Below are 27,633 nucleotides of genomic sequence, written 5' to 3' on the forward strand. Positions count from 1 at the left end.
GTGTGTGTGTGTGTGTGTGTGTGTGTGTGTGTGTGTGTGTGTGTGTGTGTGTGTGTTATTTGGCCCATGTGGACATGACCTAAACGGCTGAGTTACTATTAATTAATTAAACATTAAAACTATAATATTTATTGTATTATCTAAAATATATAAATATCGACCACTAGGTGTGTCTGTTAAGGCAACAATCCATTCACTTTCAATTTTCTGGTTTTGTTGCACTTCAGGTAACTTGATAGTCAGTGGCTCTCATGGCAGTGTGTGACAAAACTTTTCTAGGTTTTATTGTGAAATTAAAATTGTTATCTGTCAAACACATCTCTTGAATAGGTTCAGCACCATGGATAGCTCCTCTTGAAGTTCAGACCAAAGCACAGAGAAGATTCACTGTTCCACTGCCATGGGGACCACCAGCTACCACAGCTGAACCACAGTATTAAAATGGCAACACTTATGAACACTGAAATAGTTTGCTGACAATGCTCTAATTAATGTTACTTTGTGGAATTAAAAAAAAATCAAAAGTTTTCTGTTGCCGTGAGTCCCATGTTGGGACAAAGAAGGGATATGGGAGGAAGGAAGGAGGGAAATAAATAAATATGTTTTTGTACTTTCTTTTTTATGTTTCTTTCTTGTTTAACTTTTGAATCTCACTTAGTAGCAGCAACATAAATCCCTTTTGTTTATTCTGCACAGGTGGAGGTATGGAATGTAAGGAAAATTTCTTTAAACAGACCATACCAGTTTCTTTTTTGCCTTCCATTGTATGGAACAGATGAACACTCTCTCTAGTCCATCTGGAGAAGTGGGTTGATATCCACAAAATAAACCAATCCACTAAAATAAACCAATCTAACCTCAAATATGCTGCTATATACCTTCATTTCATCGATCCCTTTCGTATTTTACACTGAGAAAGACTAACATTGCTATTCCTTTGAAACTGCCCCCCCCCCCATCCTACCCATGTAGCCCTGTGGGGCAATATGGTGCCCGTTGTGAAAGCCAACTGTTAGATAGCTCCTTCAGTAGGAACCACTCAAGAAGTGAACCACCACAAAGGCAGAAAAAGAAATGGACACATAATAGCCAGAAACTTCTCTGTGATTTACACTGGAATAATCTTTGGCTAAACCAGTGTTAGTGTGTGGTGTAGTGGTTTAGGTACTGGACTAGGAATCTGGAGACCAGGGTTTTAATCCCCACATGGCTGTGGAAACTCACTAGGTGACCTTTGGCAAGTCATACTGTCTCAGCTTCAAAGGCAAGCAAAGGCAACCCCCCACTCTGAACAAATCTGGCAAAGAAAACCCTGTGATAGGTTCATATTAGGTTTTCCATAAGTTGGAAATGACTTGAAGATGTACAACAACAACAGCCACAACAATGATGAATTATCCAGTAAAGCATAAAAGTTTTACTTTAGTTACTTCATATATTATAATTATTGTAGTGACTATCCCTCCAGTCCATCTCCCCTGATCCAGGCCTCGGAGGTAGAGAAGAACTGCTGGCCCTCATCCCCTTCCCCCCACCACTCCCTTCTCCTTTTGTGTCATGTCCAATTAAAAAGATTGTATGTACAGCGCTGTGTAAATTTACAGCGCTTTATAAATAAAGGTTAATAATAATAATATATGGGGGAGAACACAGAACTTGGACTTCCATAGATGCTTGGGTCATTTTGATTGACTGCATAAGGAAACTCTTTTTGACTGTGATTCTATACTAAATGTTACTTTACATATCACTTCATGTTATTGGTTAAGATTAATAAAATTCTATTTAAAAAAAAAGCATGGATGAGCCACATGCTGTCTCTTGTGCCAGAAATGGTGTCTCTTTTCATGGGAGCAGCTAAATATATAAAAAATGGACTTCACTCCATGGTTTATTTATTCCAATGTTTGAATTCATCATCAGCTGCTGCTCTGGCTTGTTTTTCCTCTCTCAACAAGTTTGGAAAAGAATATAGGCTTTGTTCCCGGCTTCCTTCTCTGGCTTGTTGGGAGACAAACATGCAAGAGTTTTGGCTACTGCCAGGCTTGCATACCATGCTAAACAAACCATAAACCATATGTCTATGGTTAGTTTAGCTGCTCCCACTGGAAGCAGAAGGAAGTGAATTACCTTGGATTACTATGATGGATAAACTGGGAACAATGTGTGGCAGCTAGTACCCAATAGAAAATTCATTGAAGCCAACAGAAATTCAATAGGCCATAGATCAAATAAATAATAAATAAAATAAATAAAACTTTTATTTATATCCTGCTTTTCTGTGACAAGACAATCAAAGAGGCTTACAACATGTTAAAATCCACATTTACAAATTTGTGTCCCAAATTCCCCCCCTTAAAAAGGATTAAACAAGTTACAATTAAAACATCTGTTAAAAACACAAAAAATACAGCAAGAACAGAGCGGTGGGCTGATACATGATGTGAGGGGCAGTCATTCTGTGGCCAGGCACTTTTATTCAGGAAAGGCCTGCTGGAAGAGATCTGTCTTGACAGCTTTTTTAAAGCTGTCTAAGCTGGAAATTTGACGGATCTCGTCCGGCAGACCGTTCCATAGTTTGGGAGCAATTGCAGAGAAGGCCCTCTGGGAGGTAGCAGTTAGTCTGGTTTTTAAAAGCTGCAATAGATTCCTCCCAGAAGGATATTGACAAGCTGGAACACGTCCAAAGGAAGGTAGCCAGGATGGCAAAATGGCTGGAAAACCTAACCCTGGGAGGAATGGTTTAGGGAGATAGTTATGAAGAAGGTCTAAAGAAGAGAAGAGAAAGACGTGATATGATTGCTATCTTTAAATATTTAAAGGTATGTCATGAAGAAAATGGAGCAAGATTCATTGCTGCTGCTTCAGAGACTAGGACGTGAACCAATGGATTCAATTAAAGAAAAGAGATTCCTCCTAAACATTATGAAGAAATTCCTGATGATAAGTTCAGTTCAACAGTGGAGCAGACTGCCTCAATAAGTGTGAGTCTTGGAAGTCATTAAGTAGAGGTTGGATGCTTTAGTTGTTCAAGAGCTTTTTCAGGCACTGAGCAAAGATGGGCCCAGCTACCACACAGTTGCCAGGCACTGCCCTACTAGGAATAAGTACTGGGCCCATCTTTACTCAGTGACTGAAAAAGCACTTGCACCAGCATAAACCCTCGTTATACAGCAAAAGTAACTGAGGCTGCATCCTGCAGAAATAATCCAGTTTGACACCACTTTAACTGTAGTGTCTCGATACTATGGAATTCTGAAAATTGGAGGTTATTGTGGCATCAGAGCTCTCTGACAGACAAGGCTAAATGTCTCACAAAATTACAGTTCCTGAATTCCATAGCATTGTGTCATGACAAAGTGTTGTCAATTATTTCTGCAGTGTGGACAGCCCCTGAGAGGATTCGGGTCATTACAGTCGACCCCCTGTATCCATGGATTTTTTAATCCACAAATTCAGCCATTTTGAAAATATTCAAAAATAATATAAATTCCAAAATCAAACATTGTTTTTGGCATTTTATATAAGGGGCACCATTTCACTATGCCACTGTATTTAATGGGACTTGAGCATCCATGGATTTTGGTATCCATGGAGAGTCCTAGAACCAAACTCCAACAAATACCAAGGGCCCACTGTATTTACAAAGCTGGATCTCTGCATTTGACACACACATTTACCTGCATTTATCTCTCTTGTTTTTATTGCCCCCCCTCCCCATTTTATGATTTGTTGCAACCTTGATGGATCTTCCATGTGAACAGAAAGAAGTGGTAGAAATGTTTTAATACACTGTAAAAAATGTAAATAGATTTAAAAATTTAAAATCTTCTCTGAAGATGCCAGCTACAGATGCTGACAAAAAGTTAATTCTTAATCTTTGCTAGATGGAATGAGTTTGGGATGAGAAATAAAGAATATGGTTTTATGCTTTGAAATTTGCTTCATATTTTGCATTATCATACAGTGAACCACTAGTCTGGTCTACTGGAAAGGGGAGGCTGGCAGCTTCTGAGAGTGGGGAGTATGACAGAAAGCCAACCACTTTCAAATTTATCAATAAGAAAATCCAGGTTTCTAATATTGTTACCTATTTTCTTTGCTTTCCTAATTCAGAATTTCATGTCTCTCACTATGCTATTGACTATGCTAAACTTTTCTACATGTACAAAATATTCATTTTTAAAAGGAATAATAATCATATTATGGCTCTTGGTTTCAGAACCAGCTTGATGCATGATGAATGTTGTATATGAGTTGTCTGGCAAGTACTAATTACTTAAACTTCCTTCTGCAACTTGGAAAAACATGTTTTATACTTGCCCTCTGGACACCAACAGGACATTGGGATTGGGAAAGGCTATAAAACAGCTCTTCATCAGTTTCTCCTCATTGTTATGATGAGACGACCCTAATGACATCACTTCCTTTTCGTGTGGGCTGAGGCAGGCAGGTGCGCAGGTGCCTATGCTTTCCGTTTCCTCCAAGCTGCTCATCACAAACTCTTCCATAACAAGCCCTAAACTGTTTCTTTTGCTCAGAAATCAGACACTTCAGCTTTTATGTTTAACAAGACCATTTGTTAAACATTTAGCAGTCTGAAGCCATCCCAGTCCTGCATCTCTAGCTTGTTTCATTCAGTGGACGGAAATACGTTAACCGAATTGTCATGATATTAAAGATGAATGAAGAGCATATAATATTTAAATCCCTGTCTGTGATGCTTGTTACAGAGCAGTATGATCTCAACACATTCTTTGCTGATGAAACTGAAAGAGGAATTTTAATATTTATTCACAGACAGGACAAGCAGAAGAGCCAGTCTCATTGTAGGGGAGGGGAAACTAGCATACAAGGTAGAAAATGGGACCCACAGTGTAGTTGTAAAGATAGTGACATTTGACATCCTCCCATCCTTTACCTAATTATCAAGAAACTCTCAATATATCATATGGATATGATCCTTAAATATCTAAAGGGAAGGCATGTAGAAGATGGAGCAAGCTAGTTTTCTGCTGCACTAGTGGACAGGATCTGGACCAATGGAGTCAAAAAGAAAGGAGATTCTGACAAAACATTAGGAAGAAGTTGCTGATAGTAAGAGCTCTTTAGCAGTGGAACAGATGCCTCTCAAGACAGTGAGTCTGGGCCAAGACAGACAGCCCAAAAGCGGCATGCTGCCGCCAGTACTAAAGTTCAGCAGCACGAAGTAACTACATGCTCCCGAATCTTAGCATGTGTGGGCACCACCATGATTGCGTGGCCCCACCCACACGTGGTGCGCATCCATGACATGTCCTGTGTGACGCATCCAAACAGTGCATTGCACAGGACATGTCACCACGCCGCTGGAGGGCGCTTTATCATGCCTTACAAGCAGTGTGAAAAGGATCTCCATTTTGGAGCTCCTTTTGGGCACTTGCATCGTTGGTGTGGTAACCAAATGGCTGTGCCAACAATGCAGAGGAGAAAGGGGCTGCCCCTTTTTCCTCTTTAGAGCAGAGGTGTTGAGGGGCACGAAGCCCCAAGGACACCCCTTTTCCGGGCCACAGAGAAGCAGCATTTTGTCACTTCTCCGTGGCCTGGAAAAATGACGGATTGGGGCCTCAGGACTGCCAGTGAGGCTGCCCTGGCCCCAATCCAGCGCAAAAAGGAGCGGAACAGACCTGCCCCTTTGGGGTGGACTGTACAGCCCCATTATGATAGTGAAAAGGGGACAAGAGGGCCTGGTCCTATATAGGCTAATTCTCCTATCATGAATGCAGCCAGTCCTCTAGATCTGTGGATTCTGCATACATAGATACAACCACCAATGGCTTGAAAATACTTTTAAAAAATAAATCTAAAAAGGAAACCTTGATTTTGCCAGTTTATATAAGGGATACCATATTATTACACGATTGTATATAATGGAACTTAAGCATCCATGGATTATGGTATCACTCATTTAAAGTGTAAACACAAACCAAAGAGGACTGGTAACACCCAACCGATTAGGTGTCTTGTAAAAAAAACACCAAGTCTCAGGATGTTGAAAAATTATAATTTTATTCTTAAATTAGCCCAGTGTATTTTGGCCTGAATATATTTTTCATGGCCTTTTTCAGAGGCGGTTACGTATGTGGTAATTTTAATTGTTTTGTTTTTTTAATAATGTGATGGAGTTTTTTAAAATTTACTCTTTCTAGGAGCTGCTTTGGGTTCCTTCAGTCCCAGTGTGGGACAAAGGCAGCATAAAAATGAAATGAAATGAAGGCAAGCAAGCAAGAAAAGCAATACACAGACAACACAAATTACAATAAGAGTCAAGTTACAATTTACAAAATCCATTATTATTTTTGAGATACCGCTTAGCAACACACATGAATATATGCAATAACAGCTATACTAAGCAGTTTATAAGTTATGTTTAACTGGATCATGTCCAGAGGAGGGCAACCACAATGGTGAAAGGTCTGGAAACTATGCCCCATGAGGAGTGACTTAGGGAGCTGGGCATTTTTTGCCTGGAGAAGGTTAAGAGGTGACATGATAACTGGGGTACAAACCGCCAAAAAGAGGCACCTCCCCAGTGCCTCTCTTTCTTCCACAGGAGTGCCGCAGCAACCAAATCGTGTGGTGCTGCTGCGGAGTAAAAAAGGAGTGCCCGGAAGTGGCTCCTTTTTGCAGCATCACTGCAACGCCGCAAAGCACGAGAGACATTGTGCAAGCGGCGCAGCTGCGACATCATCATTACGTGCCCTGTCTGGTGGGCATGCTGGACCTGCGGCGCCCTCGTCACATGCGAGAGCTGCCAGGCGCATGGGTGCTCCTCCCACCAGACAACCCTCACACGTGATGAGGGCGCTGCAAAGGCCTGTCTGTTCCAGGCCCATGTTTAAATATTTGAAGGGATGTCATGTTGAAGATGGAGCAATGGATTCCAAATATATGAAAAGAGATCCCACCTAAACATTAAGAAGAACTTCCTGATGGTAAGAGCTGTTCAGCAGTGCAATATGCTGGTGGAGTTTCCTTCTTTGGAGGTTTTTAAACAGAGGCTTGAAAAAAACAGGTTTTTAAACAAAGGCCATCTGTCAAAGTGCTTTGACTGTGTGAACAGCAGGGGATTGGACTGGATGGCCCTTGTGGTATCTTCCAATTGGGATTCTATGATTCTATAAACTAATTTCGGGTGACAAAATATGAGAAATATTTGTATATCTCATACATAGCTATTAGGAGACATTTATTATATATGTACAGTGGGCTCTTGGTGATTTTTGGAGCTCTCAACTGCTTCAGATACTTCACACTGCTTTCTTCTGACCCCTGAAAGAATGAATTGCCATTCAGGGAAGCTCCAGGAATAGTACTCACCTTTTAGATATATAGCAAGAAATCCCTACATGGTTTCACAGCACACCACACTGTCTTAAATCCTTGGAACACATAATTTTTCCACCCCTGCCTTATAGCAAGCATATGACTTAGTGATGTATAAAATATTGCTTCTATTACTACTTCTACTAACTACTTTATTTTTTATATTCTATTATAATCCTACCTTCCATCCTAAGGAACATCAGGTTGCATACATGTATTCTCTTCTCTGAACTACAAAAAAGTATGATCTCAACACCCCTGTGAGGTAAAATGAGAAAGCACGACTGTGACACCATCATCCAGTGAATTTCATGACTGAACAGAAACTTGAAACAGCCCACGGGGATCCTAGTCCAAAACTCCTGTGCCACATTTTCAGCAACTGTCAACTGCTGTTTCTGTCACTACAACCATAGAAATACCCGTACGGGCAGAAAGAATTACCAAGAGTGAACCCTTTTCTTTTTCTTCCCAGACAACCCTTGGGTATTTATCAGCCATTACTCTAATTATCAACATGCCCCATGTGCACTTCCCAGAAAAGAATAGTGGCATCCATTTCTTTCTGAGGCCTCTGATATACAAATTACTTGCAAACCTACAGTAACCCAGAAGAGAAGAAGGAAGGGGGTTCACAAGAGAGCTCCCTGGGTCAGCGATTGAAAGTGATAGCTAACATGTGCATGCCTATATATGTGCCCAATGACTTTCTAGGGAGAGAAAGAGAAGATAAAGCCAGCATGATGTAGTGGTTTAAATTTGGACTACAACTCTGGAGACCAGGATTCCCAGCTCGAACCATGGGCAAGTCACATGCTCTCAGCTTCAGGGGAAAGCAATGGCAAACCTCTTCTGAACAAAATGTTCCAAGAAAATGCCATGATAGGTTCATCTTAAGGTTGCAATAAGTCAGAAACAACTTGAAGGCACACAACAGCACTGCTTCTATAATATGTGCCCTCAGAGTGTGTTGGACTTCCATTATCCCTCAGCCAGCATGACCTTTGTCATCATAGTCCCACACATCTGGAGAAAGGCTTGGCTATGCCCATCTCCATGGCCATAAGGCCTACACTAGCCCCCTCCTTCATTGGCACCAAGTCCCGAATCTTTGCAAGTATGCTTTTTCAAACAACCACCACTAAGAACTTGCCATTTGAATCCATGTTTGTTTTATTTTCTTTTATCTGTCTGTTTCTCTTATGTAATAAATGCATATACATTCATCTGAAAATGAGACTATATTTAAACCATTATTGAGAACTCACAATATCACAGACACCTGTTTATCACATTAAAGAACAAATATGATGCCACTCTTCTTCAGGAATGAAGAATGGATACTATAAACCACAAGGCATTTTCATGGTGTGTGTTAAACCTCTGGGACTAGGGGTTTAATCTCTCCCTCTCACTACCTCTTGCTGTACATACTCCACTCAAAATATATATATATTTTTTTCTGGGTGGAAGAGGTATAAAAAACATAGCTGCCCTTTGTGATCACCATTATGCTGCAGATTTTCATTTTTCAATTTGAAGTACCTTCACCAAGGCTGACCATTGGATCCTCTTAGACAAACAAAACCAGATACAGGCAGATATCCTTTTCTGGTTTTGAAAAATATTCAGTGAAGTACCTTCAGGCTCTGAACTAGCTCTGCCCACCAAGGCTGGCCATTGGATCCTCTTAGACTAGTTGTTATTTGCCATCAAATTGATTTCAACTTATGGTAACTCCATGAGAGACCTCTAAGAGATCTCCCAAAGCCCCTCCAAGAGTAATCAACAGCCCTGTCAAGGTCTTGCAAATTCAGAGTCACAGCTTTCCTGACTGAATCAATCAGCCCTATAGTGCAGTTTTCCTCTTTTCCAACCGCCTAACAGTTTACTGAGCTTTATCATCTTTTCCAGTGAGTCACAATATATTATAATATGCTGAAAGTATGATAGTCCCAGTTTCACCATCTCTGATTCTAGTGAGAGTTCAGGTATGATTTATTTTAGGACCTATTCATTTATCCTTTTAGCAGTTCATGGTATCCCTAGAACTCTCCTCCAGCAGAACATTTCAAATGAGGAGTGAAACAGACGGTCAAAAAGAGCCAGCTTCCCAGTGAACTGGGGCATGGCGTTCAGACAGCAGCATGCCTCCAGTCTGCTGGGAATCTGCACAGCCAACCATGTATGCAGCAGATCTACAGCGTTTTTTCGGTGCAGCGTTTACACACACTGTGCAAAAGAAACATTGAAAAAACATCACCACCACGGCAAAAGTGCCCTGACCCTGGTGCAAAAAAGAGTGGTTACCATGGCTCCAACCAAAGGGGCAGCAGCAAGCTGCTCCTTATCCACGGTCTGTTCTGTGTTCTGAGTTTCTTTCAATCAGTTTTCTTCACCGTAGCTTTCATAACCAGGCATAAAAAAATTCTATGATAGATTGTAAATCCTAAAATTCAGTCCTCATCATGGGACTCAAAATCCCATCAAGAGACAGTTTTAGTAGATGGAAATGAGTACATGAAACATTTTGACCCAGATGAACTTTGTTTGACAATCAATCTTTTTTGGAACTGTGTTTGTGATTGTTCATTATTTCTAGGTTGTTCTTTGATCCTGATACCAGGTTTGTCTTTTTGGGATGCCAATTGCCAGTGCCACACAACTCAGTCCTTTGGTGTAGCTTCATGAATTTTAAGGTGGGTTTCAGGGGACAGATTGGGGATGGATGATAGCCACAACATCATGGCAGGATCTTGGTCATTGTTTTATCTGTTTGTTGCTTTGAGATTTCATGATAAAAAGATAGGATAAAATATTTAAATAAATAAATGCTAACATGTAATATTGTAAGTCATTAATTAGCAAGTACAGTCAGCCCTTCTTATACACAAATTTACACATGAATTCAAACATCCACGGTTTGAAAATGTTCAAAAAAAGTATAAATTTCAAATATCAAACCTTGATTTTCCAATTTTTATAAGGGACACCATTTTGCTATGTCATTATATTTAATGGGACTTGAGCATCCACGGATTTTGTTATCCACAGGGGATCTTGGAACTAAACTCCAGCGGATAACAAGGGTCCACTGTAAAATATTACAAGCAGGAACGTCATCAAGACATTGCAATGTGGAATGCTTCCATTTATGGTTACAGCCAGCTAGCCATGCTCTTTGTTGGACACATCATTCCATCTTTTCCACCCTATTGTTTTTCCTTTCCTTTTAAAAAAAACCCCATAGTCAGTATTTTACAACCATTGAGCATGCCCAGTTCTTACTGGTCTGTCAATGGGCTCCCCCTGACCATTTTTTTCTCTTTGAGACCCCTCCTCCCACTACAGACTTCAGCAAAGCCGCTAACCTGCTCATGCCTCCCTGTTATGTATAGATGGTACATTATTGTCATTGTTGTTGATGTAAGGTTCCACACTCAGAAAATGAGTTTGTTATTAGCACGTGGGAATATATATTCTTGGGGGAGGGTGAAAATGGAAAACTTGCAGTCTGTTAACTGGATGGTCTTCTTTTAAAACTAATGCTAAGGAGGCTGTCAAATATCAAATTGATACAGTGTGTGGTAGGTGGGAAAGAGTCTTCAAAAACGTGAAAAGTCCCTCTGTGTGTGTGTGTGTGTGTGTGTGTGTGTGTGAGGGGGGGTATCCAATCCAGATATTTGGACTGTGACCCTAGAATCTCCCAGCCAACATGCCTACTGGTTATGCTCACTGAGGGATTTAGGTCATGGTAAAATGTTGGCAGGTATATATGCCCAGTATTGCTGCTGCTGTTGTTTTCAGTCAGAATACAATTGTAAGTGTGAGCAGTGGTTTCTGTACCGTTACTATTTTAATTTTTGGTAAGAAGACCAGACAAAAATAAAGCATAAAACCTGCCTTTGGTACAAAAATATACCCAGTTCCCTTTGCTCATATCTATTGCAAATGGTTATTTAAAATATTTTTGGTATGGATGTGCAGGACCACAGTAACAAAAACAAAAAACTGAGGAAAGCTTCTAATTGTTATGAGTCTTCATGCTTCAGGGCGTAATAATGTGATCACCAGATGTGCCCAGAAGAAATTTGTCTCTTAGGAATAATAGTACAAAATTAGGTGCTTTGTAGTGGTTTGTTTATGTCTTTCTGTGATTTGTCCAGCCTTGGATGGGGCTGAAAGCAAAATAACAGTGACAGTTTAAGGGATGGTTTGCATTTGCATCAGGAGCTGCTAAAAAGGAGATAGATTATGGTCTGTGGCCAAGGCAGTCATCTAGAGCACAGTTATGCACACACTGATCTTGTGGCTTTGCAAAATTTAAAGAGTAAAACATTGCTCTCCAATCAGAGGGAAATCTAAGATAAATGGCCAAAGGCACCATGCACAGAAACAAAAGGTAGCCATCATCTGCTTTAATTATGACCCCTGTCTCCATGTCAAACATTGAAGGCAGGTGGCAATATTGATCTTAGAGAGTCTTCTGCTATTATAGAGTGGTGTGCTTGCTGGATCAGAAAAGGATTGGATTAGATTACCTTTGAGATCTTAACCAACTCTGTATTTCTGTTGGATTGCACCGAGTAGTACCATAAGAATCAGGCAGGGAGTGCTTCATAGTGGTGCCAAATTTCAGACTGTTAATCTCTCCTTTAGAGTGCTAATCTCACTCTTGCTCCTCTCCAAAAACTTCTTTTACTTAAATAAGGAAAGATGGTTTAGGAAGAAGTCATACTTACAGAATACATGTAGAAGGTTTAATTCTTGGCATCTTTGTTGGTTGAATTAGATGATGATGATGATGATGATGATGATTATTGCAGGATAGGAAAGACCTCTGATAAATTATGGGGAGTGAAAGGAAGACATCTGGCAACCTCTGAAGGACTAGATCAAAGGGACTGGTGGCGTCTATGTCAACTGGTAGAATCTGATCATGGGTTTAGTCTAAACTTTAAATGATCTGTCCAAAGATTTGAACCCTATTCCCCAAATAGGTTTAGCATCTTTAACTTCTGCTGACATGGAAACCACTAACCACCAGTCTTAACAAAAGCTGCTCTAAATCAAAAGCTAGATTTCCAGGCTGCAACAGCAAGATTTTCAGCTCCAAAGGATCTACTACTCTTCTCTCATAACCTTTTTTTTTGTGCATGCAAAATAAATGGCTGGCATGGATGAACAAAGCGGAGCAAAGATTCATGAAAAGGCCCATAAGCTATAAAACATCAGAGGGAGCAGGGAGAGTGGACAGATGACAGAATGGAAGTTCAGAGCTATAAAATGATAAGGAAAGTTCATGCAAAGGAGAGAAGAGAAGATTGCACAGGAGGCTAAGGCAGATAATGGGCCAGCGTTCTCCAGTACAGAAGGGGCACGAGGTCACCGAAAGGGATGCAAAGGCTGCTTAAGGCACAATGAAGGTAATGTGCTGACAAAGAAGATATTTTGCAAATATATCTGTCGTGTATTCTCTGCCTTAGTACAATCACAACAAGAAGAAAGGGGACAGATGTCAGGGAAAGGCATAAATTTCTCATGGGGAAAGGGGGGGGGACTCACAAGGGAAAAAGAGTCAAGCTAACACACCAAGCCATCTTATGACCTCCTAGAACTGGCAAAACAGTGTCAGAGAATGAGACATTAATTGACAGAAAACAATGTCTTATTCTGATGCCAGCTGAACTGAAGGCAAGGGAGGGAAAACATTTTCATTTCTGACCATGATTATTAACCCAGTAAACTGATCATTCTGCTGCCTTGCTGGCAGCTAATTGGTGCACAAACTAAACTGTCTTTTGCCAAATTGACATGAAAAGGAGATTGTCAGTAACTTCTGAAGCTGCTGTGGTGTGACATTATAGAATATGTTGTTTTCTTGAAATACATAAAAAAGGGAGAAACCATAAACAATCATCACTCAGCGTAAATCTTCAAAATGCCAAACAGCTCCCACTCTAAAAGGACTGTTGTTACTGAAACAGCCAAACTTTTTTCATACAGGACTTTATTTTTGTGAGCAAAATAATATAGATAAGATATAAGGGATCTTACATCCTTTTACACCCAATGTTATAAAGATTATCAAACACACACACAGTGCAAGCACACAAAGACACAGACACAAGTCTGCATCCAAAAAAATGATGCAAGACATTTAATGCAAACCCTGGGACTTCTGAATGCTAGAAACAAAAGAAGTTTTGTAAAGTTGAAGGCTTTCATGGCTGGCATCCATAGTTTTTTGTGGTTTTTTTGTGGTTTTTTTGGGCTATGTGGCCATGTTCAGAAAAGTTTCTTCATGATGTTTTGCCAGCATCTGTGGCTGGCATCTTCAGAGTATGTTTGCCTGGGAAGGACTTGGGTATACAGTGGTACCCCGGGATACGAAAGCACCGCGTTACAAAATTTCCGGGATACGAAAAAATTCTATAGGAAAAAACTGTTCCGGGTTACTTTTTTTTCCGGCTTACGAAAAATTTTTTTGGTGCTTTTCGGCGCTTTTTTGCACCAAATCGCGGCTTCCAGCGCTAGCGCCTATGGCTTTTTCGGCTTGCGAAAGATTTCGGGTTACGAAGGGCGCCGCGGAACGGATTATTTTCGTAACCCGGGGTACCACTGTATATAATTTGTGACCTGGGGATGAAGGAGTGATTTGCATGTATATTGTTTTTGTTGCTAATGGCAGCCTCAGGGTGGATTGCAAAAGAGGACTGATGTCTGCTTGATAGTGCTCATTGTCTGCTGGGAGATTTCTCATTCGCATTTGTTGAGTCTTTGTCTTGCTATCTTTCAGGACTGGTAACCAAACCTTGTTTACTTTAAGGCTTTCCTCTTTCCTGTTGAAATTGTCCAGGTGTTTGTGGATTTCAATGGCTTCCCTGTGCATCCTGACATGGTAATGGTTGGCATGGTCCAGAATTTCAGTGTTTTCAAACAGTATTTTATGGCCAGGATGGTTTGTGGCATGTTCTGCTACTGCTGATTTTTCTGGCTGGCCCAGTCTGCAGTGTCTCTCGTGTTCCTTGATCCTTGTTTGCACACTGCATTTGGTGGTCCCTATGTAAACTTGTCCGCAGCTGCATGGTATGCGGTAAACTCCTGCGGCTGTGAGAGGGTCTCTTTGGTCCTTAGCTGAGTGCAGCATTTGCTGGATTTTCTTCATCAGTTTGTAAATCATTTGAAGGTTGTGCTTCCTCACCACTTTGCCTATCCTGTCTGTGACTCCTGTGAGTCACCCATTCAAACCTATGTGACTTGGATATGCGGGGTGGGTGGGTGGGTGGGGCTGAATGGACCCCCACAAAAATTGAGGGCCAACTGTAGATTGTTTGAGATCTTGAAGAACTGAGGCAGGCTTTCAATATAATTAGCTCTCCCTTTTCCCAGGCAGTAGGCAAGTGAAGAGGAAACAATGGACACCGAGAAGGCTCTCCAAGATACAGTATCTTCCGAGCCATGGGCTGGCAGGCTGGGGTGGGGTGGATGGTTGCTACTGACTGTCCACCTACTCATAACTTGTTGTGTGTGCGTGTGTGTGTGTTGGGGTTAAAAAGGAATGTTTATGTCTTCTTGCTGCTCAAACAAGGGAGTGTGTCAAGAGGTTTAATCAGGGCAGATAGAGTTAATAACTGGGGTGGGGTGGAGATGCAGAGTCGAAGACCCATTTGCATATTTCCTCCCTTGCCAGAGAGACCTTTAACTGTTTAAATGCTTTTCACCTTCAGGTCAAAGAAACATCCATCCACTCTGCTATGTGAAGGTATTTGAAGAGAACATCCACACAATCAATAATGCATATCCTTCAGTATACTATGGTAAAAAACACAATTCCTTTATCTTTGGATTTTGAAACCTTTTTTGCTCCCTCCCTCATGAATAGGGTGAACACATTTGGATCACATTCTACCAGGACAATTTTCATTGTGTACACAGGACCTTGGTCTTCCTAGGGAGGGAGTTCCAAAGAATGAGAGAAGGCTTTTCTGTTGTACTTATCAAGCAAGCCTAAGAAGATGGTGGGAGAGTTAGAAGAGCTCTAATGGGTTAATAAAGGGAGGTGGGACTCCACCGAGACTGCCACTAATATCAACTATTTTCATGCTCTGCTATCTGTCCTTATATGTCATTTACTACTCTTAGAGGATTTTATCACACATAGGGAAAATTGGGCGTTACAGTCATTTTCCCAGGAAAGTTGTGCGATCACGGTAAAAATTTTCACACATATTGTAATTAGAGATGGCTTACCCTGGGAATAACAAGGGAATAACCAGTAACAAATTGTTGCTGGTTATTCCCTGGTTATTCCCAGGATAAGTTGTCTTTAATTGTGATGTCGTGTGAAAATATTCACCATGACTGCAAGACTTTTCTGGGGAAATGACTGTTTAAACCCCAGATTTTCCCCATATGATAAAGTCCAGAGTGAGGGTTATCACCTTACATAGCAGATAACATCAGTGGCAGTCTTAGTTGTATCTCATAAACCATTTAGCTTTTCTTGTATGTTGGAAAACAAAGCTTTGTACCATATAACTTGTTCTGAGCTTTCTAAATTAGTCAGCTGCCTCAAATGCGGTGGACCATGTTGTTGCCCGTATTGAAATATATTTTAACTGTCACTCCAACTTTTCTACATGGCTTGGACAGGGACACAATCTTATTCTTCACCTCAAATAATAAAATGTCATGCCTTTTAGACATATGAGTCTTAGAAATAATTAAGAAATATGTCATAAGATAACACAAGATAACTTCTTATGTTTCTCTTGATTTTGAGCCATTTAATTTTTCTTTGCGCCCAAACTGATACGGCTGATAGATTAATGAGATTTTGTATTTCATTTCAGAAGTGTCAGCAAGACTTTTGTATACTGATACCATTCTCATCTAGAAAAACAAAGTTAAGTAGAGATCCAGGGACTTGTGCCAAATATTCATGAGGACAGGTGGTCATGTGGCACTTTTCTGCTAGGATACAGAGTGAATATATATATATATATATATATATATATATATATATATATTCACATGCACACAAAGGGAGAGTTTTCATCTAGTGGAAGACTAAATGTGTTCTAATAATAGGTGGCTCACATGGAGACTAAGTCACCTACAACAAAGCTTAGTTTGTAGAGGTGAATCAAAGTGCTAGGAATTAAAGACTTTTCTTTGACTCGGTTACAGAATACAAAAATAGGCACAGGCAAATTCATATGTGATGAAGAAAGAATGTCTAAGCTGACACCCTTTAGAAGCTAGCAGAAGCAGTGTGTGGATTTACAATTCCCCTTTAAGCATTCTTTGGCCTGGCAACATTCATATTTTGCAGCATCAGCTTTCAAGTGAGCTAACACCAAAGGCCAATTCACACAACCTCCATGCTGGTCTGACAATTAATTATATTTGGTCTCTGCACACTTGGTGACTCCCTACTGAATGTATGGACTCTGTTATTCAGTTATCTGCTGAAGAGACTAAAGTTTGCATGCCGAAGATGATGCAAAAGTTAATTCTCTCATGTTAGACTAGGCCAGTGGTTCTCAAACTTTTACAAGCTACCACCCCCTTTTCCTCTTGGGTGGCAACCTTCAAGTCTCCTACATGCCTATGTTTTAAATATTAACTCTACTATTCGACTGCAAATTCTAATTCCCATTCTTGAAAAGATGTGGCAGAGGCCCAGCTTGCATACGGGCTGCGTACTCCCTGGCAATGGGGAAACGCAATAAGATCCACCTGCTTTCTTAAAGTTACACCCTCATCTATCGAGGGTGCAAAGCCAATGTGATAAACTCCTTAATTAGAACAAGCAGCAAAAATACTGCAGCAAATAAAACTAGACACAACAGAGGAGAGTGCTAAGATCTAAACACAATGAAGACTGTTCTTAAAATGCCTGGAGGGATAAAGAAAGATCCTTCATTAGACATCAAAACGATCATAATGGATTGTCAGGTAAGGTTTTGTGGGGAAGACATTCAACTAAAGGGGACCCAGCACTGAAAATGACCTTTCTCTTATAACAACTTGTCTTACAACATGCAAACTACCTTTTGAAGACTTAACATATATTTATATGTGTGTGTACACACACACACACACACACAGAGCTTCCATTGGATTCTACAGAACAAATCAAAATTGCTTTGGGAAAAAAGTTTAGGAAAAATCTCTTGTCCCAATAGCATTTTCCTAATTTTCATAATTATTTTTCAACTTAAAAAAAAAAACTTTTAAAAACTTCAAAATCCATCTTTAAAGTAGGAATGGGCAAATGTAGTTAGTTTTTTGTTTTGTTTTGTTTTATTCTGCTTTGTTTCAGGGGCTACTTCCCTCCACCCAAAAAACTGGAAATGGACTTTCCAATTTTCCTATTTCTATTTTTTTTTTTTTTTTGGCATTACACTCTTTCCTTTCACCAGAAGATGGTCCGTGTGTGTGTGTGTGTGTGTGTGTGTGTGTGTGTGTGTGTGTGTGTTAAAGTACAGAACTTACACTGACCCATGGATAAGTCAACTCAGGTTTTTGTGATCAGTTATTTGACTAAAATTTCTAGACTTATACGTGAGTAATGTATATACAGTACTTAAAAGTTGAATCACTGCTCTAGGGAGATACAACCTCTGGATAGTGTGGAGTGATTGGGGACTGCAAAAACAATATGGCCCCAGGTTTGTATTTTACCCATCCTGTTGGTACAGAGAGTTGCAGCCAGGCTGTTAACACGGGAAAGTTATAGAGATCACAGAATGCCCCTGTTGAAGCAGCTCCTCTGGCTGCCAGTTTGTTTCTGGAATTTCTTACAGCCTTATAATAAAAGGCTGTCCACGATCTCCCAGAGGATCTTCTCAGCTATCGCGCCCAGATTGTGGAACAGCCTGCCGGACGAGATCTGTCATATTACTACCCTAAAGATGGATCTCTTCTGGTAGGACTTTCCTCAATAATTCCCCAGCCACTAGAAGAAATCTAACTGCTGAACTCTGACCTCACCTCAGGCACGGTCTATTGTTTATTGTATTAATTTTTAAGTATGTTTCAATTCTTACATTGTTTAATAGTATTTAAAGGGGGGTTGAGGGTTTTTGGATTGTATATTTTTTAATCTTTGTAAGCCGCCATGATAGCATTTTGTAGAGGGGCATGATATAAATTATTATTATTATTATTATTATTATTATTATTATTATTATTATTATTATTATTATTTGGCAGACCATATCTCCCTGTATGAGCCTGAGAACTTAAGGAGAGGCCCTTCTCTCTGTCCCACTGCCATCACAAGCACAGTTGGTGGGGACATGATAGAACGCCTTTTCCATGGCTGCCCCTAGACTCTGGAACTCCTTGCCAAGGGGGCCCAGAATGGCCTCCTCCTTGTTGGCCTTCTGTTGGCAGGCAAAGACCTTCCATTTCCAGAAAACCTTGTGAAAACCTTAGGGTCTCCATACATTGGAAATGCCTTGAAGGCACACAACACAACAACAACGTATAGTTTGCTGTACCTTTCATACCTCTGACTGCATCATGTAAACTTGCTTGGAGGAATAATAATTCACTCAACAAAGTAATGGTCTCTTCAAGGTCTTATTGGCTGGGACTGACAAATAATGCCATATGCTATTGTGCAGCCAATAAGATTCTTAGATGAGAATATGAAAGAAACTGTTGATGCTTTGGCCTAGTTATATCACTGCCAACAAAATCATGTGGACCAAGAAAGCAAACCTGGAAAGTTAAAGGTAAATGCTAATGGTAAAACAGCCTAGCTGTCTGAGGGACTGCATTACCATAAAAGCCTACCTAAGTCTTTAGCGAAGCCCTCAGTCCTGCTACCCACATAGGCATATCTGATGGAAATATGTGCAGGACAGCCTTCTTGGTTGGTGTCCCTAGATTCTGGAACATCCTGCACAGGAGGTTACGCTATCCCCTCCTTATCATCTTTCCATGAGCAGATGAAGATATTTTATTTGCACAGGTTTTTGGAAACATATCATTTTAAAGGAAAGAACTCTTAACAGTATGTTGTATTATTTTTTAATCCCTTTTCTTTTTACATCAGTATATTTTAAATGAGAGCCAGCATAGTATAGTCATTTGAGTGTTTAAGTACAACTCTGGAGACCAGGGTTCAATTCCCAGCACAGCCATGAAATCCACTGGGTGACCTTGGGCAAGTCACCTACTTTCCATCTCAGGGGAAAGCAATGACAAACCTCCTCTGAATTCTTTCTCTGAAAGGGAACAACAAATATTTTAAATTGCTTTTATTTTTATAGATGCTTTAATTACATTTAACAATCACTTTGTTGGATGTATAGTTTCATGCTTTTTAAACTTTAGTACTCCATATTATTTTAAATGTTCTTTTTAAAATTCATATTGTAAGGTGCTTTGAGTTCCATTCCGGAGAAAAGTGGGAAATAAATCAAATAAACAAATAAAATAAACTTTTTGTATTTACCTGTTTTATTTTTTAAAAAATCTGGATCTGTTTTTTTTTATAATATAAGGTACTATAATAGTTAATATACTATATATGCACATCATTCTTGTGTCTCATGTTTTAATGCAAAGTCACTTATGCGTACATCAGATAAGCTTCAAAACAAATGGGACCTACAACATAATGTCACAATATAGAGAGTTGCTTAAATGAATTTCAACTATTTAGCCATGCCCTCCTACTTAATAACGCCATTCCATTTGCCGTCAGATATAGAACAAGGTCCTGTCAGCTGACAGTGGCATAAGAGTTCCTTATGCAGGATTCCACTATTGCTTCACTATCACTACCTTGCAAGATTGACCATTGTGCTGTGATAGTCCCCCTCATTGAATCATGGTATTGGAAGGGACCTCAAGGACCATCAAGTCCAACATCCTGCAATGCATGAAGATACAATCAAAGCGCTACTCCTCATGTGGCCATTCTGTTGATGGTAGAGGGTATGTGTGGGGGAACTGAGGAGGTGTTTGCCTGTCTTCCCATAGTCAGATGAAAACTGAGGATATTGTCTGCTAGGTGCTTCTTTAATCTCACCACACCATCAACCAGCTATGGAATGGCTCTGAAAGGGAACAGCTATCATAGTGCAGCAATAAGACCTGGGGAGGCTTTGGTTGTTGTGGAAGGTGGAAGAGATGGACAAATTGCACGATGACATAAAAAAGGTTTACACAGGCATATGGTGGACATCTGTGACTAATAGAATTCCAGCCATCATTTTCTGGTTCCCTGTCTACACTTCCTCAACAGTCAGCCAACACCAAGCATGTTCAGTCTTCTTTGAGCTGTTCTGGAGGTGTCCCCTGTTATTTGCTTTTGTTGTCATTTTTGTTCTTCTCCACACCTTTGAGTTCTGAAGCTGCAGATGCCTCTTTGCATTGTGGAGGTCCAAGTTGGTGCCATTTTGTCTGAACATTGCCAGTAAAAAGGAATGATATTGAGTATGTCCAACAAATAAAAAAAAATGGATCACACTTTCTCCAGATGTCACAAACAAACATGAGAAGCACTTAAATGGTTTCACCTCAGTCCTAGGTCAAAATACAGTTCTGTGTCATTGCTCATATTTGTTCATTTAAATGTCATGGTGCCACACTTCTGTTGTTGAACAAGGTCCCATTCATCCCAAATATTTTTCAGAACATTCAGTGCAAGTGAACATTTGCTTCATGTAGTTCCAAAGCAAGACAGATAGTACTGAGGCACTCAAAGTAGGCAAGAGGTGAAAAAGAAGTCTCATGATAAGTGGGGCCTTCAATGAAACACTGAAGTTCTTCTGTCCAGGATTCCAGATTATCTGTTTTATTTCCATTCTGGTTTCCTACCTCTCATTTTTCTACCAGCATTAAAATACCATTTCCAGATCTCAGAAGTAATGAATAACAAATAATATAGTTACCTGTAACCAGCTTCCCTTTTTATTTGGATAGCGAGGGCATAACAAAGTTATTTCAAAGCGAGGGCATAACAAAGTTCTTTCAAAAGCAACATCACGCATGGTACCCAATTCACAATGTTATTATAGAAAGTAATACTTTGAAGTGTGCTGAACTGATATGTTCTGAACTGGCAAGTTTCATAGAATCATAGAATTGTAGAGCTGGAAGAGACCACAAGGGCCATCCAGTCCAACCCCCTGCCATGCAGGAAATCACAATCAAAGCATCCTTGACAGATGGCCATCCAGCCTCTGTTTGAAGACCTCTAAGGAAGGAGACTCTATCACCCTCCGAGGGAGTTTGTTCCACTGTCGAACAGTCCTTACTGTCAGGAAGTTCCTCCTAATGTTGAGGTGGAATCTCTTTTCCTGGAGCTTGCATCCATTGTTCCGTGTTCTAGTCTCTGGAGCAGCAGAAAACAAGCTTGTTCCCTCTTCAACATGACATCCCTTCAAATATTTAAATAGGGCTATCATATCACCTCTTAACTTTCTCTTCTCCAGGCTAAACATCCCCAGCTCCCTAAGTTGTTCCTCATAGGGCATGGTTTCCAGACCTTTCACCATTTTAGTCGCCCTACTTTGGACACGCTCCAGTTTCTCAATGTCCTTTTTGAATTGTGGTGCCCAGAACTGGACACAATATTCCAGGTGGGGCCTGACCAAGGCAGAATAGAGTGGCACCTTTACTTCTCTTGATCTAGACATTATACTTCTATTGATGCAGCCTAAAATCACATTGGCCTTGTTAGCTGCTGCATCGCAATGCTGACTAATATTCAATTTATGGTCTACTTGGACTCCTAGATCCCTTTCACATCTAGTTTCATTCAGCCAGGTGTCCCCCATCCTATATCTGTGCATTTCATTTTTCCGCCCTAACTTCAGGAGAGTAATGTGATAAGTCTGCCATAAGTAATTAATGTACACCCCCCTGAGATCCTTAGTTATAATGCAGGACACCAATATTTTAATAAATAAAATAAATAACGATTGTAGTAGGTGTTTACAGCAGAAAAAAACCTATTCTGCAGAAGCAAGTGGTCCCCCCCCCCAGTAGAAATACTTACACCCCTAAGCATGCATACACATTTCTTACTTTGAGGACATTCCAAATTATCCCACCCCACATATACAATGAGTAATTAGAATGAATTACTTTTTTAAAAGTAACTTTAATAATGATGTTGCATAATGCGAATCACAATAGACATATCTTCTATTTGGTACACATGTTTTTTATTGGCTGTCAGCTGTTATGTTTCTTTATAATTCAAGGGTAATTTGCTATAATAGCTATGTAGAATCTTCAAATTTGGGGCATGCTCTGTCAGCAATGGTCTTTTCCTGCCTACTTATAGTTTTCTGCTAGAGATATTTTTCCTACTTCCTCCTGCCTGTTGAAGCCTGCCTACTCTACTGCATGTGGTCAGTGCCGCACTGGAAACAGAGAGACTGATTCTGAATGGCATGACATAGGTCCAGCTGCAAGTATGGAACGTTAGCTCTCTTCTTTAAAAAATTAAATAAATAAAAGCTGTAATTCTAAGCTTCTCTATAAAATCTTGCCAACTGGACAAAATTTGGGAGAAATTCTGTCAATGAACCGTAGTAGCTCACTCCGAAAACATTTCTCTTTGTGGATTAAGTTGGAGCTGGAATAAGCTCTCTCTCAGCAGCTAGGTCAAAGGGACATAGCTCACCACATTGACATTTCTTTCCTGCTTATAAGCACACAGGAAGGCAGGCACCCCTCTAGTCTGCTGCTCTGGGCATTTCAATTGTCCAGTGCAAAATGCTGTTCATCTGATCTCAAGGAAATGATTCATAAATACCAACATAAGGTGGCTTAATATTCTAGTCCTCTGTCTCTTCTCTTATCCTATGTGTATTTGTACATAACTTTACAGGCATAACCTTAGAGGAAAGTTCCTCTGACATGATAAGCCACTAGGGGCCTCTTGATTACTTAAACTGATTTTGTTTCCAGGAAGTCTGTCTTTTCCTAAAAAGTAGATCAGGCTTACTGAAGTAAACAGTTCACAGTCTGCAGTGCCAGGCTGACATAGAGACTAGGAAGCATGACTAAAATACACAGCAGCTGAAAGAAAGAACCAAAGAATACTTGGAAATCCAGAGCTTAAAATACAAATGGAGTAAGGTGGGAGATGAGACAAGTACAAGGCAATGGTCGATTACTCATATATATAGCTGCCTTCTTCAACTCAGCTATAGCTTGGACTACAAGTCACATTAGTTCCAGATAGCATGACCAGTGCCAGAGAAAATAGGAGTTATAGTCCAATATACCTGGAAACTGTCAAGGCTGCAGACCACTGACATGTAGCCTTTATTTGTTGCAACCTGGTGAAGGAAGAAGGTACAGTTCAAGGAACACAAGCTATGATCAAATGGAAAATCCTAGAGAAAAACTGTCAAGAAATAAATCATTTTTTTGTGGTTTTGATGTATTCTTGTGTTCAAATCACACAAAATTCTGCAAAATCCAAGGGTTTTTTTTGGGGGGGGGGGGATGCAATCAATAGGCCCCTCTCTTTTTCATTGCTTTCACTATTGCCATTTACTTCCTTCTTGGCCCATTTTGCTGCAACGGCAGAGCACCAAAAGGCAACTTAACACCAATCCGAAACAAAACACACTCAAGAAATCGCAAGGCATTAAAGATCTACAGCTAATGCTTGGAGATGTTGTTTGGACTATAGATCCTAGAATCCCTATTCAGCTTGGCCAGTGGTAAGGGCCTCTTGGAGCTTTACTTCACCAAAGTAATTTTTCCATGTTCTGGATATGTCAGGAGTGATTTGACTGCATATGCCTGCACATCAGGGGGATGGCCATTATTAGCTCTTCCAAATCTGTGATTCTGTGTCTAGATCATAATGTAGATACTGTGTATCTCTCTCTACAGTATATGACAATTATGAACAATGGCAAAGGATGAATTCAGGTAGGGAACCACTTCATGTTCACAAGGAAGTTGTTAAAATGATTAAGGGAAACCCTGAGTTCATTGGGTTGCTGGAACAGTGACCAGCAGATCTAAACCCAAGGGAGATAAGCTACCAAGAGTACATAAGTGCATGCATCAGTATGTGCTAGCAGTCATGTCACTAGGGTTGGCATCCCCCAGTGTAGTAATTCATGCTGTCATGTTCCCCTTGATCTCCTCCCATACCCCACCATACACAATCCTTAGTAATGTTTTCTGTAGTAATGTTGTTTGTAAATTGTAATTCCCATATATCACTGAATGTAATGGCATTCATTGCAAAATAAACAACTAGCAACATTAAAATTATATCTTTAAATTACAATATCAAAAGCAAAGCATACATGTATTTACATTTATATAGTTTTATGTGATTAAAGTGAAAATTTGGTAAAATGTCATGTATGTAAAGAAAATTTTAAAATAGTCAAAATTAAAAAAAAAAAACCCTCTTGTGGCCTCTCCTCTGTCCACGCACTGTACATTGCCCCACTCCCACCTTCTCTTTTGCTGAGCTTCAGGATTTTAAAGGGATGGGAGCAAACACCACAGCCCATTTCTGCCAAATGGCAGACATTTGGGGAGCAATGGTGTCACCCCTTCTTAGAGTGTCACCTGGTATGGTCCACCCCACCCCCACCTCATTTACACCCCTGTATGTTAGGTCTCAGTTGTCATGTCACAACCTAGAGAAATGATACCTATCTTAAAACCTCCTGGTGAAATGGGTGCTAAGGTAGCTACATCTTATCTTACTTATTTTACCCCCATTTGCTATCCTCCTAGATAACCTCCTCCCTCAAATATTATAGTGCAAAAATACTGACAGTGAATGTCAAAGTACATGCAAATTTTCCTGTTCTGACCAGTAGCAATACCAATAGCAAGTACATTTCTATACCGCTTATCAGTGCACTTAAGCACTCACTAAGCAGTTTACAGTGTGTCAGCTAATTGCCCCCAACAAGCTGGGTACTCATTTTAGCAACCTCGAAAGGATGCATGGCTGAGTCAACCCTGAGCCCCTGGCTGGGATTGAACCCACAACCTTGTGGCTTGTGGGTGAGTGGCTGCAGTACAGGCATTTAATCACTGTGCCACAGTAGCCTAGTAGTGCTTTGATCATAGCATTGCATATCACAGATAGAATCCATTCTCTGACAGGACTGCAAGGCAGATGATGACTTCAAATTCAGGGAGGGGATGAACCTGCTCCAGTCTGAACGTTTAAAAGAGCAATCCAGGATGCTGAACTCCACTCCCGCCCCCAATAGATCTGGCATCTTGGAAAGCTTATTTAAAATTTGGATTAAAATCCAGAGAAGTTTCGTGGTCCCTCTGACAAGGGACCTATCCATCACTGCAAATGTTGCTTTTGAAATAGTCATGTTGGCCAGAGTGAAAGTGAATTCCTATACCTATCAGGGTTTTCAGGTCTTTCCTTCTATGGATAAGAAGGGCTTGATGGTCTGTGAACTGTTCTGTCCCTTTAAGAAAAGTTCTGGAGGGTCAGATCTTCCATTCTTGCTTCATTGAGCTTCTAAGTTCAACTTTTACTTTATCTCTCCCCCCTCTTCTCCACCTCCCCACCCACTCCTCCCCTCCTGTCCCTTTTTGTTTAGTTCGACCTTGGTCACTGATGACAAGGCTGCTTTTCCTGCCAAACCAATCAATAAGCTAAACAGAGAGAAGATGAGTATTTAGAATATGGGAAGCCAAACTCAAACACAGATAGGTTATCAGCCTAGCCCAGAGCAGACTTCTAAGCAAATATTTCATTAACAAATTTTTCATGGCAACTTGCATGTTAAAAAAAAAATGGCAACAGCAGGCGAGAGAGAAAGAGAATGACAAAGGGGATCAAGTGAAAAAAAATTGGGCTGGAGGCTTAGCTGCGGCACAGTCGTCTTTGGTTACTAGTACAGGGTGAGTTTCTCTATGCTGCAGGTTTCTGGGCAAATGTGAAAGCAATCGGGATGAGAAAACTGTGCAAACAGTGTTTTGAAATCCAGCTCTTCTCAGGAATGTCCTACTTTCCATTTCAACCTAGTAAGGAGAGCAACAGAGTTCACCAAGTCGGCATTGCATCTACTTTGCATTTTTATAATGAAAAAGTTTCAATCTATTTTGGAAGTTTAGGCCTGTTGAAATCTTGGAGAGCTAACAAGGGATTGTGTATCTTTGCTGATAGTAAAATATTGCTGAGTGACTGATTCTGTTTCTGGGTCATGATAATGCACTAAATAGAACACAGTGTGTAATGAGTCACTTGGGTAGCAAACAGATCAGTATTTCTACTGATCTCTATAGGTCTTCAAACTGTGGTTGGATGAACATTTCCTGGAAATGCTATAGTTGTGTATTCCTGCATTACAAGGGATTGGATCAAGTGGATCATGCACTCCTTTAAGGTTCTATTATCCTATGATTGTGGATTGATCTTATCTTTCCATATCTCAACAAGATTCCTGTAAGACAGGTTAGTCTGAGAAAGAGTGACTGGCCCAAGGTCACCTGATGGCTGAGTGAGGATTTGCTCTGCTCCCCCATGTCCTAGGAGCTTATTGCTTGGCATTTTAAATGATCTCCAGTGTCCTGGGCTGCAGTTGGGATGCGGGATGGAGGTGGGGATTATCACACACTAAATCATTGTTGAATTGCTGACTGCCATCAGCCTGGGTCCCAGCCGGGTCCAAGCCATGGTCTGCCAGCACTTTTTAGAAGTCGGAAAGGTTTCCGACTTCTAAAAACTGCTGGTGGAGCACAGCTTGGACCTGGGCAGCCAGTAATTTGGTGGTGATTTAGTGTCCAATAATCCCCACCCCATCCTTAGTTCCGGCTGCTGCCCAGGAGGCTGGAGCTAATTTAAAATGCCAAGCGATAAGCTCCCTAGTCTGACACTGTATCAAGATATCAAGTCAATTCTGTAGTACTGTAATGGAGGCAACATCAGAGTCGCAATAGTCACAGATTCCCATATAGGCCATCTTAGTAACACTATACAGGTACAGCTGGGGAAGGAATCATGCAGTGCACAGGTTTCATCCTGCCATTAGCCATTGGCCAAGCTTCTCACACCTATGACACTTTTTTTTGTCCACATCCCCATTTTTCTTCTGGAAAAAAAAATGTTACAGCTACAGCACTCTGTGAGGTAACTGTGATGCCTGACATCTTCCTTATCTTATTACAATTCACTTGTAGGCAACAAATAAAGGTCCTCTTAGCAACCTACTTTTGAAGCCACTCCACCCTATCAACATGGCCATCTCCAACAAGTTGCTGAAGAGTCTGGAAGGT

Source organism: Sceloporus undulatus, chromosome 1, assembly GCF_019175285.1.
Source record: "Sceloporus undulatus isolate JIND9_A2432 ecotype Alabama chromosome 1, SceUnd_v1.1, whole genome shotgun sequence".
NCBI lineage: Eukaryota > Metazoa > Chordata > Lepidosauria > Squamata > Phrynosomatidae > Sceloporus > Sceloporus undulatus.